Here is a 17,780-nt window from a genome sequence, read left to right as displayed (position 1 = left end):
CTGGTTGTAAATCATCACATATGTGCCTGGCAGCAGCAGCGGGTCACGGCTCTGCGGGAGTGAGGCCCAAAGCAGCAGCTCTTATTAAATTTCCATGAAGTTTAGTGAATTTACACAGTGAGCAAGGATGACAGGGAACGGCTGGCGCTGCTAAATGCTTGCAGCATTGCTGTAGAGCAGTGGGGAAGAACACTTACCACTTCTGTAGCCACTGCTAATGCTAATAGCCACTTATTTTACTCTAGTTTAACCAGTTGCCAGATATTAATGGAGCATTCTCAGAAAATGGTGCCATTTGTGTCCAAGAACTTACTTTGAAACAATTACTCTTGAACTAAGACCTAAAGCACCAGTATGTGTTTACAGCCTTGCAGTGCAAGAACCAATAGTTATTTAGTGTTACTAACACTAAATAACTCTAACTCTAGTTGAATTGCATGTTAATTAGTTATTAATCAGTAGTAAATCATGGCCCAAAAAATCCTACAAGTTACTCTTTTCATAAAACCTACACGAAATCGTGTTTTTAAAGCATAGTAAGCATTACTTTTTTCTCAGCATATCAACAAAAACTTTGTTTGTCGTTCCTTCCACTAGTTTTCAAAGTCAAACGGATTTCATAATCTTTAGTCGCATCTACCATAGGGGTGGATGTGGTCCGGCAGGATTCTGTTTCAGCCTAGTGCAAGTTTGTGGACCTGATGAGAACACTTTAAATCATGTGTCCACTAGCATGCTAGTGCTGATAACAGCAAAATGTTCTATTGTGTAAGTGATGCTAACTTAGACAACAGGACATTTCCAAAGAGCCTGCAAGGTTTTCTTCTGTACCCCACAATACATTTTTCAAACAAGGAACCGGTTCAAATGCATCTTCATTGTCTTTAAAGATAAGATGGGACATTCTCATCAGATCAGACTTCAGATGTGGTTGTCAAAGATGGACATTTTTAGTGGACCCTTTTGCTCATCCAGTCCTCCCAGGTCAACAGTAATGGGCAATGCTCTTAACCAGGATCAGATAAAAGCGATAGTGTTGATGGGATAGACAGCATCTTATGTGGCCATCACGATTGAGAGACAAAAACTCATAGGAAAGGTTAATCTCAGGCCCTTATCAATCAATTACATTTGGCTTTGTGGAATTAATGGCATGGCTGGAATTGCTTGGCAGGATTGAAAAGGGTTTGTGGGCTGAACTTGGCATTGGCGTCTCTAGGGGAAATGAAGCTCTTTGTGTTTGAAGCATCACGGCCAAATAGTTCAAACCCCTCTCATAGACGCAGATACAGAGCAAGATAACAGCTTCTCAAATTAATTAGTGCCTCCTCGTTCCCAATCAAACGGTTACCTTGAGTCCCTTGTGAATCCCTGCAGGAAACGCTGCTCCATTGAAATTGCATTGTGTGACTTTGTGCGGAACATCCTTTGACCATGTTTGATTTATGTGTCCGTGATGTCTACAATCTCATTAGATTTGTTTCATCCTTCTTTTCGCAGGACTTTGTCACCGTAAGTACACGAGGACTCTACCTACCCCCCTTCATCCCCGTCCTCTTCACTTCTGCTTCACGCCGCTAGAAAGAACTCGTGCAAACTCAATCATCAGTTTATCCCTCTTTTCGTTTAATTCTTAGTTTTACCCTAATCTATCTGTTGTCCACAATTATGCTCAAGTGTTTGAAGAAGTTCATCAACTGTTATCTGAGGCTGGTTGAGGCTTTCAAAACCCCCAACTTAGCTACAAATGTCAGTAGTTGTTTTCAAAATAGAATAGATTTTCCAGTAAAAATGTAATTTTGCAATAACTAGTGATGTAAATTAAGTAAATTATATTGGTTCAATGGTTTAAGCCTAAAATAAGCCTAAGCCAGCGTCTATTTCATATTAAAAATTCTGATTTCCAGTTAATTTCACTTAAATAGTAAACTTGATCTTAAGAAAATAAAACATAAGTGTTTTACGCGGTTGCAGTTTCATACAAATTCATACAATGTGAAAATCTACAATTTGTAGTAAATTATACTTGAAACTGTACCACTAACCTGGCGTAGTAGATTGTACCAAAATGTGTGAATGAGATTGTAGGATATTCGGCAGTATTGAAAGTAGACTATTTGGAGAGTTCATTTAAATGAACCAGTTCAAAAAACGATTCACTGATTAATTTATCCTTTCATTTGAATTTTCTTGCAGTATTTTTCTTGCCACTTCTTATTAGTAGCTTGCATTGTTAATCTAGCCAAGTCAGTGTTGACAGCCATGAAAAGGAAGTTTGAGGGTGTTTCAATGAAGGATATGCATGTATGAGTTGAGATGCCCACTGGTCAGTTGCATTCATCGCAATGCTGTTGTTTACTATAATATGACACCAGGGAAATCAGATTTGCAAACAATAACATCCAAGGGCTCACTAATCTTCTTAAGAGAAATTAATGAAGGGGGTGTGTGTAGCCAGGTTGGACACTGATCTTAGGGCGATCGAATAACAAGGGAAGATGAGACCAGGATCTGGGGATTAAGCTGAGGAGATCCCAGAGGAATCAAATGAGAGTTTAGCCTTTAGACTCACAAATTCTCAGCTCAGAGCCAACCACCCCCAAAACTTAAAAAAAACAGGAGGCTTTGAAATGGGGGTAGGTGTCCATAATCCCCTCTGTGCATGCTAATCTATGTACCTAGATTTGGTCCTTGCCTTAGCTTGAGCTTCACAACAATGCTCCTCTCCTCTTGGCCTGGTCAACTTTAGCCTTGTGATGTGTTGATGAAGGTGGAATGGATTAGTTGAGTAGGTGTTCTCTTTAGTGTAGTTCTTTCATTAGATCTCATTAGCTCTCTCGACTAGAATTTAAAGGACACTTGCTTAGAGTCCATTGTACAGTATTTCATTTGCATCAGGACAATGTTTGATCCATGTTGTCTTCAATCACTGTTGTCTTCACTGACCTCATTGGATTTCCAGGGGGTAAGCATTTTTGTTATATCAAGTTTGTTAGCGGTGTTTGCTAAGGCAAGCATTCCCATGGTAAGGAGAGACCTGGGTCATATCTAGGGACCAGAATATCACAGAGACTTTTGGGTGGGCTCTTTTGACTTAGGCCAGTAAGCAACCACAAAGACTACGCTAACAACAGCATAGCAACATACTAAAAACCCTTCAGAATACCTATAGTAGTGACCACCCAAAATACGCTAACATAGGTGTCAAACATTTTAATGCAAAGGACCCCCAAATATGATGATCCCTAATGGTGAGTGCACACCAAAAGTGAAGTGAGCATCGCTTTAGATTTCTTGCGGGATGTTTTTCACGTCACTTGCGCAAATCAAAACATAATAATGCTCTCCTCCATTTTCTGAGTATTCTTATTCGCATTTTTGCAGTTATATTGTCTGTAATCTACTCACGCAAATAATTCAATTAGCTTTTGGTGTGAAAACTGTGTGGTAAAACATGCACAGTTTGAAAATCGTAGCGATATTTGCATGGTAAAGCAACATTATTCTTTAGAAAATTTAATTTTCTATTTCTAAAATCTATTTTTCTTATACCCTCTTATATTTCAAATGAACACAACTGATTTCATTCTTACAGCAATGCAATTTGCATACATCACTGCTTTTCATTGATCTTTATTAATTCAACTTACATTAAAAGGCTTTGCCCTCGTTGTCAAGAGCACACAATCTAATAATGAGAGAAACCAGTGTTAATAGATGAAAACATGGTCATGGTGGTGTACACCTTCAGGCATCTTCATGCAGGAGTTGAGCACTCTTGTTCAACATTAATAATTGCAATGATGAGGTATTTAATTCATGGTAATTTGTGGGTCTGGTATGCAGCCCTCTCTATACGCACAGGCAGCCGAATGATCATTGTGTCTAATTATAGTGTAATGACACGGCAATTATTAGTTTAACAAACAGGCACCGCTCCAGCCGCCTTGGGGCGGACATGCACCTCTCCGCATCTCTCAGCCAATAGGAATAGAGGATTGAGCTTCTGTGGTATAAAAGGATTAAATTCATGCTTAAGTTTTAGGATAAGGAAGGCTCTTTACATCTTTTTATTGGCCTTTTATATGTTTACAAAAAAACGTCACAGTGTTACAGCGTAAAAGTAGTGAGTTTTCTGAGATGAGATGGTGCAAAATATACCTTTAAAAATCAGCAATGTTTTTCTTTTTTAATTCTTATGATTTATGAAAGCCATCAGAGCCTGTTCTCATCTGTAAGTTTAAGACAAGACCTGACTGAGCTGCTTTGCTATTTACTATTTACTTTATTATTTACAAACCTTCTAAGGCAACATCCTAACATCCATGGGCCGTAATAAGAGGGATTTTATAAATCTATACAGGCAGAAACTAATACAAAGCATGTGTCATACAAATAGATCTGCATGCTCAAAACTCCCTGGAGACTTGACTCACAATAGAGCTCAATAGAGTTTAGCATTAGCATGTTGCTAAGCAAAACACTTGATACTCTAATGGAGTGCTGCAGGGGTGGCATATTCTTATAGGCCAAATCTGGAAATGTACTTGGTTACCAACATAACCTTGGTTCCCTGAGATACGGGAACCAGTACTGTGTCTGATCTAGACGCTATGGGAAAAAGCCTTTTTTTCCTGAACTGAAGCCTTGTTTCAATCACGCAGTGAAACTGCACGGCCATTGGTTATATAAGTATCATAACTTCCATAAGCAAGCAATGCCCATAGAGAAGTTAACAACAACCCATGGCTAAGACGAGCTGAGCACCTTGAGGTCACACCCGGCCTGGTTAATCGTTTCAGAGTACTCATGCAACTTCGGCACCCCAGGGGTCGAGAGCTGACAGGTGAACTAATGCCAGAGAGCTTGAGCGCGATATGGTCAAGGGCTCTCTGTCACATTTATTTGTGTAACGCAGCGCGTGTCTCTTCAAGTGGAGAGGATCCTGGCCTGCAAGGCCGGGACTTCCAGGTTGTAAAACCTTGTGAATGTGGATGGTGAGGCCCAGCTGGCCACCTCACAAATATCCGCAATGGAAACACAGCTGGACCATGCCCAAGACGAGGCGATGCCTCTGCTAGAATGGGCCCGTACTCCAGTGGAACATTGAACGCCCAAGGAAGAGTACGCTAGCATGATAGCGTCTACTATCCATCTAGAGAGTATTTGCTTCATGACCGGATGCCCTTTGGTGTGGTTACCGTTGCTGACAAAGAGTTGTTCCGACTGTCTAAAAGAGGCGGAACGCTACATAAACTTTGAGAGTGGATGGGGAGCGTCCCTTATCCAGCAGCTCTTGCAGGAATGACAAAACCTCTGACAGATCGGAAGTAGGAGGGTATTTGCCGCGGCTTGTACACCAAGCGGAGAAAATAGACCACTTAAGGGTGTAGAGGCGTCTCGTAGATGGGGCTCTAGCCTCCGAAATTGTGTTTAAGACTCGCTCTGGGAGGCTTGAAGGCTCCCGTCGAGTGGCCAGAGGTGTAGGGCCCACAGATCGGGCCGAGGGTGCCATATTGTCCCGTTCGCTTGAGAGAGGAGATCTCGTCTCAACGGAATGGGCTAACGGGCCACCACTCAACGTGACGCCACGCATGGGATGGAACCCATGGTTTCAGCCAGAACTGAAGGGGGCGCGTACAAAGCAGACCCAACTGTAGCGCTGGTGATGCTGCAGCCATGAGGCCCAGCATCCTCTGAATCATTTTGAGAGGGCGAGTGGTACCAATCTCGAAGGAGGCCGCCATTCTCTGTCTGGCCAGAGCCCGTTCCAGCACGACTACAGCTCTCATTTGGGAAATGAGAAAAAGTCTAAAATTGTTCCCAGGAACGATATTTGCTGGCTGGGGAACAACATGCTCTTGGCAAAATTGACCAGAAGCACCAGGCGCTCTAGGTGGCTGAGGAGGAGGGTGCTGTGTGATACTTGTTCTGCCTCTGACTGGGCCAGAATGAGCCAGTCATCGAGGTAGTTGAGAATGCGGATTCCCATCTGTCTCAGAGGGGAGAGAGCCACGTTCATGCACTTTGTAAAAGTGCGGAGGGCCAGGGACAGCCCGAAGGGAAGGACCGTGTATTGACAAGCCACTCCCTCGAAAGTGAATCTCAAGAATCGCCTGTGAGGGGGGGGGCTATCTGGATGTGAAAGTATGCATCCTTCAGGTCCAGAGAAAAGAACCAGTCTCCTGAGTGAATTTGCGCAAGGATCTGTTTCATCTTAGTCATTCTGAATGACCTTTTCATGAGGGCGTGATTCAGGTGTCTGAGATCGAGGATGGGTCGGAGGCCACCAACTTTTTTGGGGATGAGGAAGTAATGGCTGTTGAAGCCCGACTCGCTCTGAGCTGGAGGAACCGTTTCTACAGCTCCATTTCATCACCTCTGAGCGCAGGACGTGAGTGTCCTTGCTTTGCACTAAGGTGGGGACCAATCCGCTGAAGGCTTCGGATCAGCTTAGAGCGTAGTCGTCGCTGAAGGAGAAGATGGCTCTTTGTCGCCATGGCTCTGGCGCGCTTTGTCGCCACAGGCTCATGCAGCTCAGCTGCCGAGCCATTGGTTTGTTTTTTATACATTGCACGAACCAATGGCCATGCAGTTTCACTGCGTGATTGAAAGAAAAACTTCAGTTCAGGAGAAAAAAGGCTTTTTCCCATAGCGTCTTAAGCAGACGCAGTACGAGTGTAGTATCGACAGGGAACTTCTGGTGGCACCGTCCTAAAGGCAATGTTTTTTTTTTTAATGGGTACCAAACTTTTTTTGGTTAAAAATTATCCAAAATCAATATTTGAGCAAGTACATAACCAGCAAGTGTTCAAAACTATCGCCTTACTTTAGCCCGATTCACAACGGTTAGCTTAGAATAATGTTTTCTAATTTGAGTGGTACGGGTAGGTTTTCCTGGGAAATTCGAGCATGGCACTGCGTCATTACATCACTTCTGTAAACATAAAGAAGTTGTCCCGGCTAGTAGGCTATCGCATGCAAGGATCCTGCAGGTGGCCGATCGTTTATAGCCTTTTCTCACAGCAGCCAGAATAATTAAATGTATTATTTTGATGGTGGATTGTAATCCAGAAAGGATTATGTGTTTATGAAACACATGTGAATGAAATTATATTAATATTAAATTATATTGCAGTTATAAATGTGCTTCTGATTACAGATAGCCTGGGATTACAAAGATTTGTATTTTAAAGAAAACCAGTTCGAAGGGAGCATAATTTGCTTTTTGGGTTAAAAGAATGTCTTAATATGAAAATCGAAGAGTATGACAATTAGATTAGACTGTGCAGAAATTGAAATCTACATGCTAATACACACTAATCATAGTCACCAATGCTGATGTTGTTAACATTAATCATTTGAGAATAATCTATAACAATAACAATAATTTGAACGGTTTGATGTGATATGAGCTAACCGATCTTTAGATTTAATCACCATTGGTAGCGAGATTTATGGTAATGCTTTTTTCCTCAGTTGGTCAGAACAAATGTGGCAGACTTGTTACTTACTTGTTCAGATGGCAATATACGGTGAAAATTCTTATTTGGGTCATATTCCAAGATGTAGGTTAGAATCTGTGATTGCGAAGTATAGTAAATATCCACACCGGTGCAGTGACTGACTGCCACACATTCTCCTCAGAACATTAGATTCATCCGCGCTGGAGCAGCGCCCACTCACAACCCACGCAAGCTAGATAATTCCGCAATTCCAGGTTTTCAAACAGAGATGTCGACAAAGAGGCAAAACATACGGACTGCGGCTTTAAATGCCTAAAATAAGACACAGACATTAGTATCCACATTTTACTTGTCTTGAAAAAAGGTGGTTGCCAACAAGTGGCTAAATGGGAAGAGGTTGTCAGGGACAGTAAACATCATCACAGTGAACAGAAAACTTATCTACACTCTAGTCGCTTTAACAGTGTGTGAATTCTAACTCAAACTTTTTTCTTTCTTTTTTTAATTTAGTGGCTTAGTCCTGGTGACATTGAAGTCATGTGACTGTAGCACAGTTAGTTCAGTTGTGTTTAGCTTTTTATCTCTAGCAATTATGTTTATGATTCAAAATTCCTAAAAGTTAATAAATAAAATAACCCAAAAGCCAGTGGAAAAATCATTTCAAAAGCCAGTTGTAAAAATAGATTTTTTTATTGAGGGAACCAGGTTGATGCTGACGTAGGGTGGGTCTACAAAAATCCACCACTGCAGTGCTCTATAATATAAAACAATACATAACACATACAAATATTGAGTAAAATGGTCCATTATTAAATTTTGATGATTGAGTTATTATGGATGAATGTTCGTCTATTGCAGTTAACTAACTGGTGGGTCACAGCTCAAAAATAGTTTGCAGTAGGAACAAGCTATGTTAAATGCAAATAATAATAAGCAAATGTAATTTTGCATAGTTATCATAAGAAAAAAATTGGATTTTACACTTTTAAAATAGAGGAGAAAGCTCCTATGTTCTGTCACTCAAACTATAATGATTAATAAACCCAATTTCTGCTGTTTATAAATATATGAAATTGTGAAATCAATCTGTATGATGTTAAAAAAGTGCATATTGGTGAGCTTATCTGTTTGTATTTCTTTTACGCAATAAACAATTTTGATATTGTGTTGGGTCGCCACATAATGTTTAATGTAATATCTGGGTCCTGAAGCAAAACCAGTTGAGAACAACCCCTTCAATGCCTCTTCAATTCTATCTGAAATTGAAAATATTCAAAGCTTTCAGTATTATCAAATCTCAAATTTGAGTGATAAGGTCATAAAATGTCTGTGTGTGTGTGTGTGTGTGTGTGTGTGTGTGTGTGTGTGCGTGTGCGTGTGTGACTGCTCTCCCTGTGCAGTAATTCAGTGTTATCCCAACAGCCATTGTAAGAGGCTGTTAATGTTGCTCTTTTGTGTGGGACTATGGCCGTTTTTAAACAGCTCCATATGGTGACAAGCATCAGGCTTTGAGTGAGAGTGCGTTTGTGAGGGTCTGCTCTCACCCTCTCTATTGAGCCCGACCACAGAGGAGCACTATAAGCTGTCCTTTCACACTGCCAATAAAAGACAGAGCCTCCATCTGGCACACACTAAACCGACCCGGGTTTTGCCCCACAAATGAAAATGACACTGCTTCTTATGCCCAGCTTGATCAGATGGGGGAAATAGAAATCTTTTGTTTGAGGATTTTCTTTTCTTTCTTTCTTTTTTTTTTTACATCTGATCTAGATAATAAACACTGGATTTGACAAATTCAGAGATTTATTATTATTATTATTATTATTATTATTATTATAAATTTACATTTTATTTTCCTCAGATTTGTTTGAAAGGCTGTATTTAATAAAATAATTTTACTGTCCATAAAAACATAAACATCACCACGTTATCATATCCATACGTTTTTCACCCATTTTGTTGTCCACAAACTGTAAATAACATTGAAAAGTAAAAATAAACACCACAAGTCACCTGGCATCTTTCATGTGCGATTACCAAACGGTGCAAAATAAATAAATAAACAAACCCTTTGGTTTGGGGTTTGTTCAAATGCCTTAGCAAACACCTCTAAATTATATCTGTACTTACAGATAATATAATATTAATGAAATAAAAGGCCACTTAAGTGTTTTTCAAGACTTTCATGGTTGTTGTTTTTTATATACAATTTGGTAATTTTTTTAAAAAGTGCATTTTTGTAATAATGTCAAAATCAAGGTTTTACTGCTTTAAAGAATTAAACATATTGATGTTTTGACTAACATACTAAAGCACATGTAAAGTACTTTGATTATAATTTTAATTATGTTGTGTGTTGTTATTTGATATTTGACATAAGATAGTATATTTAAAACATACTAAATTGCTGTCATGGTCACTCGGGGAAGGAACGAGGAGATCCAGGAGAATACATAAACTTTGATTTTAACTAAGCAAAACAAAAGGATACAAACACAGGAACGTAGGTATGACGTTTTAACAGCCGACACAGACTCAGGGAAACACAGGGTTTAAATTAAGGGACTAATCAAGGAATTAACAAGGAAATGAATGGGACACAGCTGAAACTAATGGAACTCAAATGGGAACAGGTACCGGAAAACCAAATATGAACATACGAGGGACGGAAACACAAGGCACAGGAACACAAGACTGACAATTGCAACGTCATCAAAAATGTGTAATTACAAATATATGTAAATGCATGACATGATAGCATACCGTCTTTCAACAAAAATGACATTAAAGTATATTTTAGCTTCCCATAAATGCATGCCTGTACATTCTGCAGCAAACTTTAACCAAATTACTTAAGTGGTTCAAAAACACTCTAGAGTTCAGCTAATTACATTTACTATAAATTGAAACATTTTAAACAAATAACATGCAATTAAGATTTTACATTCAGTCTGTACTTAAGTATATTTTATATTATAAGTATATCTTATAAGTACTCTTTTTAAATGTATTTTAAAGTGTAGGACTACTTCTTTTTCCCAAGGGAATGTAAATGTGAATTTGATGTTTAATGGTTCAGAACCTTATGCTAACATGTTAGCTGCACTAGATTTTACTTTTCTGTAGACTGCTCAGTGGATATTGTTTTATTGCACATTGTTTACTAAATGATCATAGACCTGGGCAGATTGTTGCTCTTCAGGACAGGGCACAGACTGGCCAGAGATCAACAGAGAAGAGGACATTTCTCAACGGATTGTATATGTGTGAATAAAGCGGGGGCCTGTCCGCCCAGCGAGGGCTCTGTAAGAGACGGCTTATGGGGTCAAGGTGGGCTGCCAGCTCTTGCGTGACAAGATACATTGGGCTTTTTGATTCGCTCTTTGGCAGATTACAGGTTGCTATAGTTTCTCTAATGCTCAAATCAAGTATTCAGCTAATCAGCTCAGAATAGGTTAAAGGCTGGTGCTGATTTGGAAGAGATAAAACTTGGTGACAGAAAATTGGGGAGGAGAGTTTGACAAAGGCACGGCTGCTCCAGCTTTGATGTCCCGCTCTGCATGAATGTGGATGGGGACTGGAGAAACACTCTGAGCTTTTGGCCAAACACACCGATGTGATGAAGCACAAAGGCGACTATGGAGAGCTACATGGCCCAAAAGAGTTGTGTTATCCTATTACTGATGTGGTTTTCTTCCTTTCTTTCTCTGTTTTGCTCTGGGAATCTCTGACACACACAATGAATAAAAAAATAACACTTGGAACTCCTCACTTGGACCTGAAGTTTGTAAGTAGCCTGTATGCTCATCTGTATTCATGCGTAATCGAGATTCTGTGTAGTCTAGAGGACATTTGTCCTTATATTAAAAATAATTTTAAGTTACTGCAGTTATTTCTATTTTTTTGCTATAGTGTGTCAATATTAATACCAGTTAACATTTCCAAACATTGCTTTTGCCATTGTAATAATCTGATCAGAGTTTTGTATGCAGAAGGAGTCTTACAGCAGCCAGTGCTCCACACAGAGATTTGATCTCACCATCATCCAGTCTGTCTGCGATTACATGAAGAAACAGAGACTAAATCCAGAAGAACTATTCCAATGTCTCCAAGACACTTGAGGAAACATTCCTGCAAAGCTACAGTACTGTGAAAGTTTTAGGCACTTGTGTAAAAATGCTGTAAAGTGAGGATGCTTTCAAAAATAATGATTTTATTTATTAATGAACTTCTATTAACTAAATCAAATAAACACTTGTGAGAAACCTTTGCGTTTAAACAGCTTTTGTCCCCTGTGCACTGGCGCATAGTTTTTGAGGCTTTGCAGGGAGGTTTCCTCATGTGTCTTGGAGATGTTGCCACAGTTCTCCTGGATTTAGTCTCAGTTTTTTCCAAAAGGGTCTGGCTGCAGACTTGCACTCTCAGACACTTGCAGTCTTTATTTTTTTATTTTGTTCTATTTATTGATTTATTTTTGTTTGAATCTCTCAACATTTTACAACAGTAGCCAGGTGGTGAAGACAAGAAAAAAGAAACTAAATTACGAAGTCACTTGCCATCGCCACTTGCACTCTCCGATACCTGCGACGTCACTTGCAATCGACACAAATCGTGCGTGTTGCCAATGGAGACAAGAAGCTGTGGTGGTGATTATACGATTAAAACTCATTTTGTACCGTAACGTACAGGGTCCTGCAAGCCATCTGTAGGAGAAAAAGACAAGACCCGCAAATCCGTGGCCACAGAACAGCAGAATATGAACGCAATGCGCAAAGTCTCTCGCTAAGCGTTTACCTCCCGTAGAAAAACATAAACACTTAACATGGCTTAATCAAGGTTGTTGATTGTGGCCTGTGGAATGTTGGTCCACTCCTCTTCAATGGCTGTGCGAAGTTGCTGGATCTTGGCAGAAACTGGAACACGCTGTCGTATACGCCGATCCAGAGCATCCCAAACATGCTCAATGGGTGACATGTCCGGTGAGTATGCTGGCCATGCAAGAACTGGGATGTTTTCAGCTTCCAGGAATTGTGTACAGATCCTTGCAACATGGGGCCGTGCATTATCATGCTGCATCATGAGGTGATGGTCGTGGATGAATGGCACAACAATGGGCCTCAGGATCTCGTCACGGTATCTCTGTGCATTCAAAATGTCATCAATAAAATGCACCTGTGTTCGTTGTCCATAACATACGCCTGCCCATACCATACCCCCACCGCCACCCCGGGCCCCTCGATCCACAACGTTGACATCAGCAAACCGCTCACCCACACGACGCCATACACGCTGTCTGCCATCTGCCCTGTACAGTGAAAACTGGGATTCATCCGTGAAAAGAACACCTCTCCAAAGTGCCAGACGCCATCGAATGTGAGCATTTGCCCACTCAAGTCGGTTACGACGACGAACTGCAGTCAGGTCGAGACCCCGATGAGGACGACGAGCATGCAGATGAGCTTCCCTGAGACGGTTTCTGACAGTTTGTGCAGAAATTATTTGGTTATGCAAACCGATTGTTCGTCTCCGGGTGGCTGGTCTCAGACGATTTTGGAGGTGAAGATACTGGATGTGGAGGTCCTGGGCTGGTGTGGTTAAACGTCGTCTGCTGTTGTGAGATGGATGTACTGCCAAATTCTCTGAAACGCCTTTGGAGACGGCTTATGGTAGAGAAATTAACATTCAATTCACGGGCAACAACTCTGGTGGACATTCCTGCAGTCAGCATGCCAATTGCACGCTCCCTCAAAACTTGCGACATCTGTGGCATTGTGCTGTGTGATAAAACTGCGCATTTTAGAGTGGCCTTTTATTGTGGCCAGCCTAAGGCACACCTGTGCAATAATCATGCTGTCTAATCAGCATCTTGATATGCCACACCTGTGAGGTGGATGGATTATCTCGGCAAAGGAGATGTGCTCACTAACACAGATTTAGATAGATTTGTGAACAATATTTGAGAGAAATAGGCCTTTTGTGTACATAGAAAAAGTCTTAGATCTTTGAGTTCAGCTCATGAAAAATGGGGGCAAAAACAAAAGTGTTGCGTTTATATTTTTGTTCAGTATACTAGTGGCCTAAGACTTTTGCACAGTACTGTATATATACATTGAGACACAATTTGAACCCTTTATAATTTAGTACATGGCTATTATTATAAACTACAACGAAAACCTAACAAACAAACAAACAAGGTACTTGAAATAAAATGCTAACTGAAATAAATGAAATATATATATAAAAAAGTTGCTAAGGCTACATTTTCATTTTCATTTAGTTTAACTAAGATGTTATAAAATATCTAAACTGAAACTGAAATAAATATTACTAAAAAAAACTATATAGATACATAAAACTGATAAAAAGGCAAAACCACACACATAAATAAATAAACAAGTAAATGTATAAATAAATAAACAAATCATAGTACCTCTATGCATAACACTAGGGCTGGGTTTTGACACAAATTTCACGATTTGATTCGATTTTGATTCACGAACTTTCGGTTAAATTCGATTTGATTCTAAATGGATTATTTTGGATATACAGTATATCAGGTACAGGACATGGCAAATTTACTAAAGGAAAACAATCTCAACTAATGCTGTAAAATACATACATGAGAGTCAGTTGGTACCACATTACTATAATATTAATGGTTAAAATGAACTGATTTGTAAACACTTAAATTACACTCAATGAAGGTTTTTTTATAATAATAAAATTATTATACTGTCCTTACAATTACATAATTATATTTCTACGTTTTAGTTTTTTTAAATATAAACATTTAAATGGTGTTGTGATAAAAACTTGATGGATTTATTCAAATATAAATTAAATAGGCTACTGAAGAAGAAAAAAAATGATTATGTTATATAGTGCATATATTTAGCAAAATGCTCCTCTAGAGTTAATTTTTCTAGCTGACAAAACAAGTTTATGGTCACCAAAATGTTTTTTTTTTTTAAATGTGAAGTTACATGACATATTGTTCACAAGCTGTTATGCTGAAGTCTTTCCGCGGTTGAAACGCTGACTGAGTGACTACATGAGACATACGGATTTCGGTAAGCTGCACTCTTTCTTTTAACTTACCTTCAGATGTTCATTCATGCTTATTTCGTGCTGTAACTGCTATTAAAGCGGAGGAGACGACCAGTTCACAGTGATCTGTCACTCCACATTAAACAGTGCCAAAACAGTATTTATTGTTTGAATATTGTAATAAAATGGGCATAATTTGAAATCTGAGACTTTGTTTCAATATCAAAGGTAACAAGCACAAAGCTTATTGCAATTTATTGGATGGAAGACGCACTACAATACTGTCCCGTTCATTAACTGAAAACAGGCTAGACTAATCGATTCTTGGGATTTAACAATATTATATTTACGAAACGATATTGTTTCGTAAAAATGATAATCGATAAAAATCTACATAACATTGATTTAGGCCAGATCTGAAACCCTGTTGCTCACTTTTTAAAATATCATATAAAAAATTATAAATGAATTACCAACTACTAGTTATAATAATAATAATAATAATAATAATAATAATAAAATATTTTAAGTACAATGAGAAGTGCATTATGTATTCGTCACTGCCCGTCTGACGGGAAGCGGGGGTGAACAGCAGTGGGGTTGGTGTCCTTGAGTTTGGCCTCAGTGAGCTAACATTGTGCTGAATTAGCTGCTATGCAAATGACTCAGGCCTCTTCTCATTCATTCATATGGGGCCAAATCTGCTTATGCAAATGAACACAGCTTTGACAGTTGTTACATAAATGAGCTTCAGTTACAGTGACCCAAAATTTTTGACTTTGGTATTTGTACTTTTAAGGCACACTTAAACCTGTCTAAATGTCATTGAATACATAAAAATGCCACTGTAGTTGTTTATTTCTTGTCTGACCACACTATATTTAATTTGAAGTGAGTGGAAATAAGGCTGTAAACAGTTTTTAATGGGTTGCACTGTTCTAGGTATTGCCAAAAATGTTTATAACGATTATATCATTGTTTCTGGCACATTTGAAATAGCTCTCCAACCTAACTAAAGTCAATGCTTTATTTAAGTAGTATATAAAACTGAATGCATTTATGAAGCACACACTACTTGTTCTACTTATTAAAACTGCAGTATGTAACTTTTTTGGTTAAAAATTAAAGCTTATAATAAGCTTATAACAATGATTTATAATTTGAGCTTTCGGGTCCGATTTTGCGGGAAATGTCAGTTTGAGGTCGTTCATCTTTGCGTGGTAATGTCACATCTGTAAACAGAAAGAAGAAGACCCGGCTACTAGATGGCGTTTGTAGCTTGTTCTCACAACAGTTGCTTAGAATTTAAACTTGTCATCTCGATGACTGCTTTTAATCAGTAAAACTCTAAACGGCATCATTAACATCTGGAATCACTTGTCAAAACAAAGAAACCTCAAACTACGGAGAGCCTACAGCCATAAACACGACAGATGCCTGTGCTAAAACGAGAGTAAATATCGGCATGGCTTTGAGAAGTGGCGACGACTCGTAGGTAGGACATTTCAGTGGCTCAATATGTAGCTAGCTAACATTAGCACACTTGTTCGCTTTAGAGCAAAATTTCCATTTGGTCAGAACAACAGTGGTAGATAAGTTACTTGTTCAGATGACCTGTTCTCAAATATATGACTAGGACATATGCAGATGTGCAATGTCAGATCCGCTCTGTGGTGATCACAGAATCATCCTCACAGAAGATCAGTGCCGAAGCACAACGCACGTACGAAAATAAAAAATACACAAGCAAACTGCAGCTTTGTTTCAAACAGATGGCGATAGGGAGGCAAAATTTCCATACTGCAACTTTAAAAAACAACATAAAATAACTTTGAGGCTATTAACCTCTTAATGCATATCACAGTTGTTATTGTGCATGATTCATCAGTGCATTTAAAAAAAAAAAATTAACAATGTCCCATATGCCCAATTCCATATAATTGTGACATATTTAGTATTTTTTAATTATGACATTAATAATAATAATAATAATAATAATAATAATAATAATTTAGTCTAAATCTGCAACCCTGTTACTCACTTATTGGTGTTTTTTTATTTAAATAAGTAAATAAATAAATAGAAATTTTCATTATTATTATTATACCTTTTATATAAAAATGCATAGTAAATAATAAGGAAATGATAAGGGTGATAAATAATACATTATAAATCAATAAATCATCTACATAGTCACAGATATACTGATTGAAAATGGACTGCAAAATTAATTTAGCTTACAAATATACAAAAGGTTTCATATAGAGAATAAGATTTTCAGTGAATAACTACTTAAATTCTGATCTGTTCCTCAAAAAAAGTCTCTCTTTTGTGTTCCACCGAAAAATAGCAGCATTCACGTTAGGAACAACATGAGATTGAGTAAATAATGGTGGAATATACTTTTGGGGTGAATTATTCCTTTAAATAAATCAACAAAACAGCTAATCATATGAAGCAAAATGCTCTCAGTATCAATATGACCTTTGCAAATGAAGAAAAGAGGGCTGCTCACGTGAGTCCAGTGCTTACAGTAGCTCAGCACTCCTCTTATTAAGCCCAGGTGGGCTGGTGTAGCCTGGATACATCACATGTGTGACTGACAGCGGCGTGGTGATTGACAGCTGGTGTGTTTGCATGTGTGTGTTGCAGACGGCGCTCCACTGGGCGGCCAACCAGTGCCGCGTGGGGATGGTGGACATGATGGCGCGCTCCGGAGCAGACGTCAACCAGAGAGCGGCGAGAGCTGACAGAAGCAGCTCTCCCACTGACACACTCACATTTACACCTCTGCAAGGGCCGCACACACAACACACACTAAAACACACACACAAATTAACACCTTCTCCTGCCAGCGCTCTCTGCTCTTATGATCCGCTTAGGCTGGCCATATAATGTGTGTGTTTGTGTATAATTAAATCATAATTTCTCTTTAATACAAGCCCTTAGGTCACATTCTCTTCCACCTATTTGATTCGATGTGGATAATCAGCTAAATTTTACTATTAATCAAACACACTCGCAGCGAGAGCTCAGATTTTAAGTGGCGTGTTTTTGCATAAACATGACCTCATGTTTATTTATTCCAGATCTACTGTACTAACAGTCGGGCAGTGAATGCTTTGGCCTTCCCCTCAGTTCATGCATATTATAATGCACTGTATCTTATCTCGTCACATTGAGGGTTGGTGAAGTGCAAAGGAAATACTGACAGGATCTTTGTGCCTCTGGGAGCACCCCCCCCCCCCCCCCCCCTTTTTTTTGGTG

The sequence above is a fragment of the Sinocyclocheilus grahami genome, unplaced genomic scaffold (genome assembly GCF_001515645.1).
Source record: "Sinocyclocheilus grahami isolate Dianchi unplaced genomic scaffold, SAMN03320097.WGS_v1.1 scaffold543.1, whole genome shotgun sequence".
Classification (NCBI taxonomy): domain Eukaryota; kingdom Metazoa; phylum Chordata; class Actinopteri; order Cypriniformes; family Cyprinidae; genus Sinocyclocheilus; species Sinocyclocheilus grahami.
Note: the sequence above shows the minus strand (reverse complement) of the source record.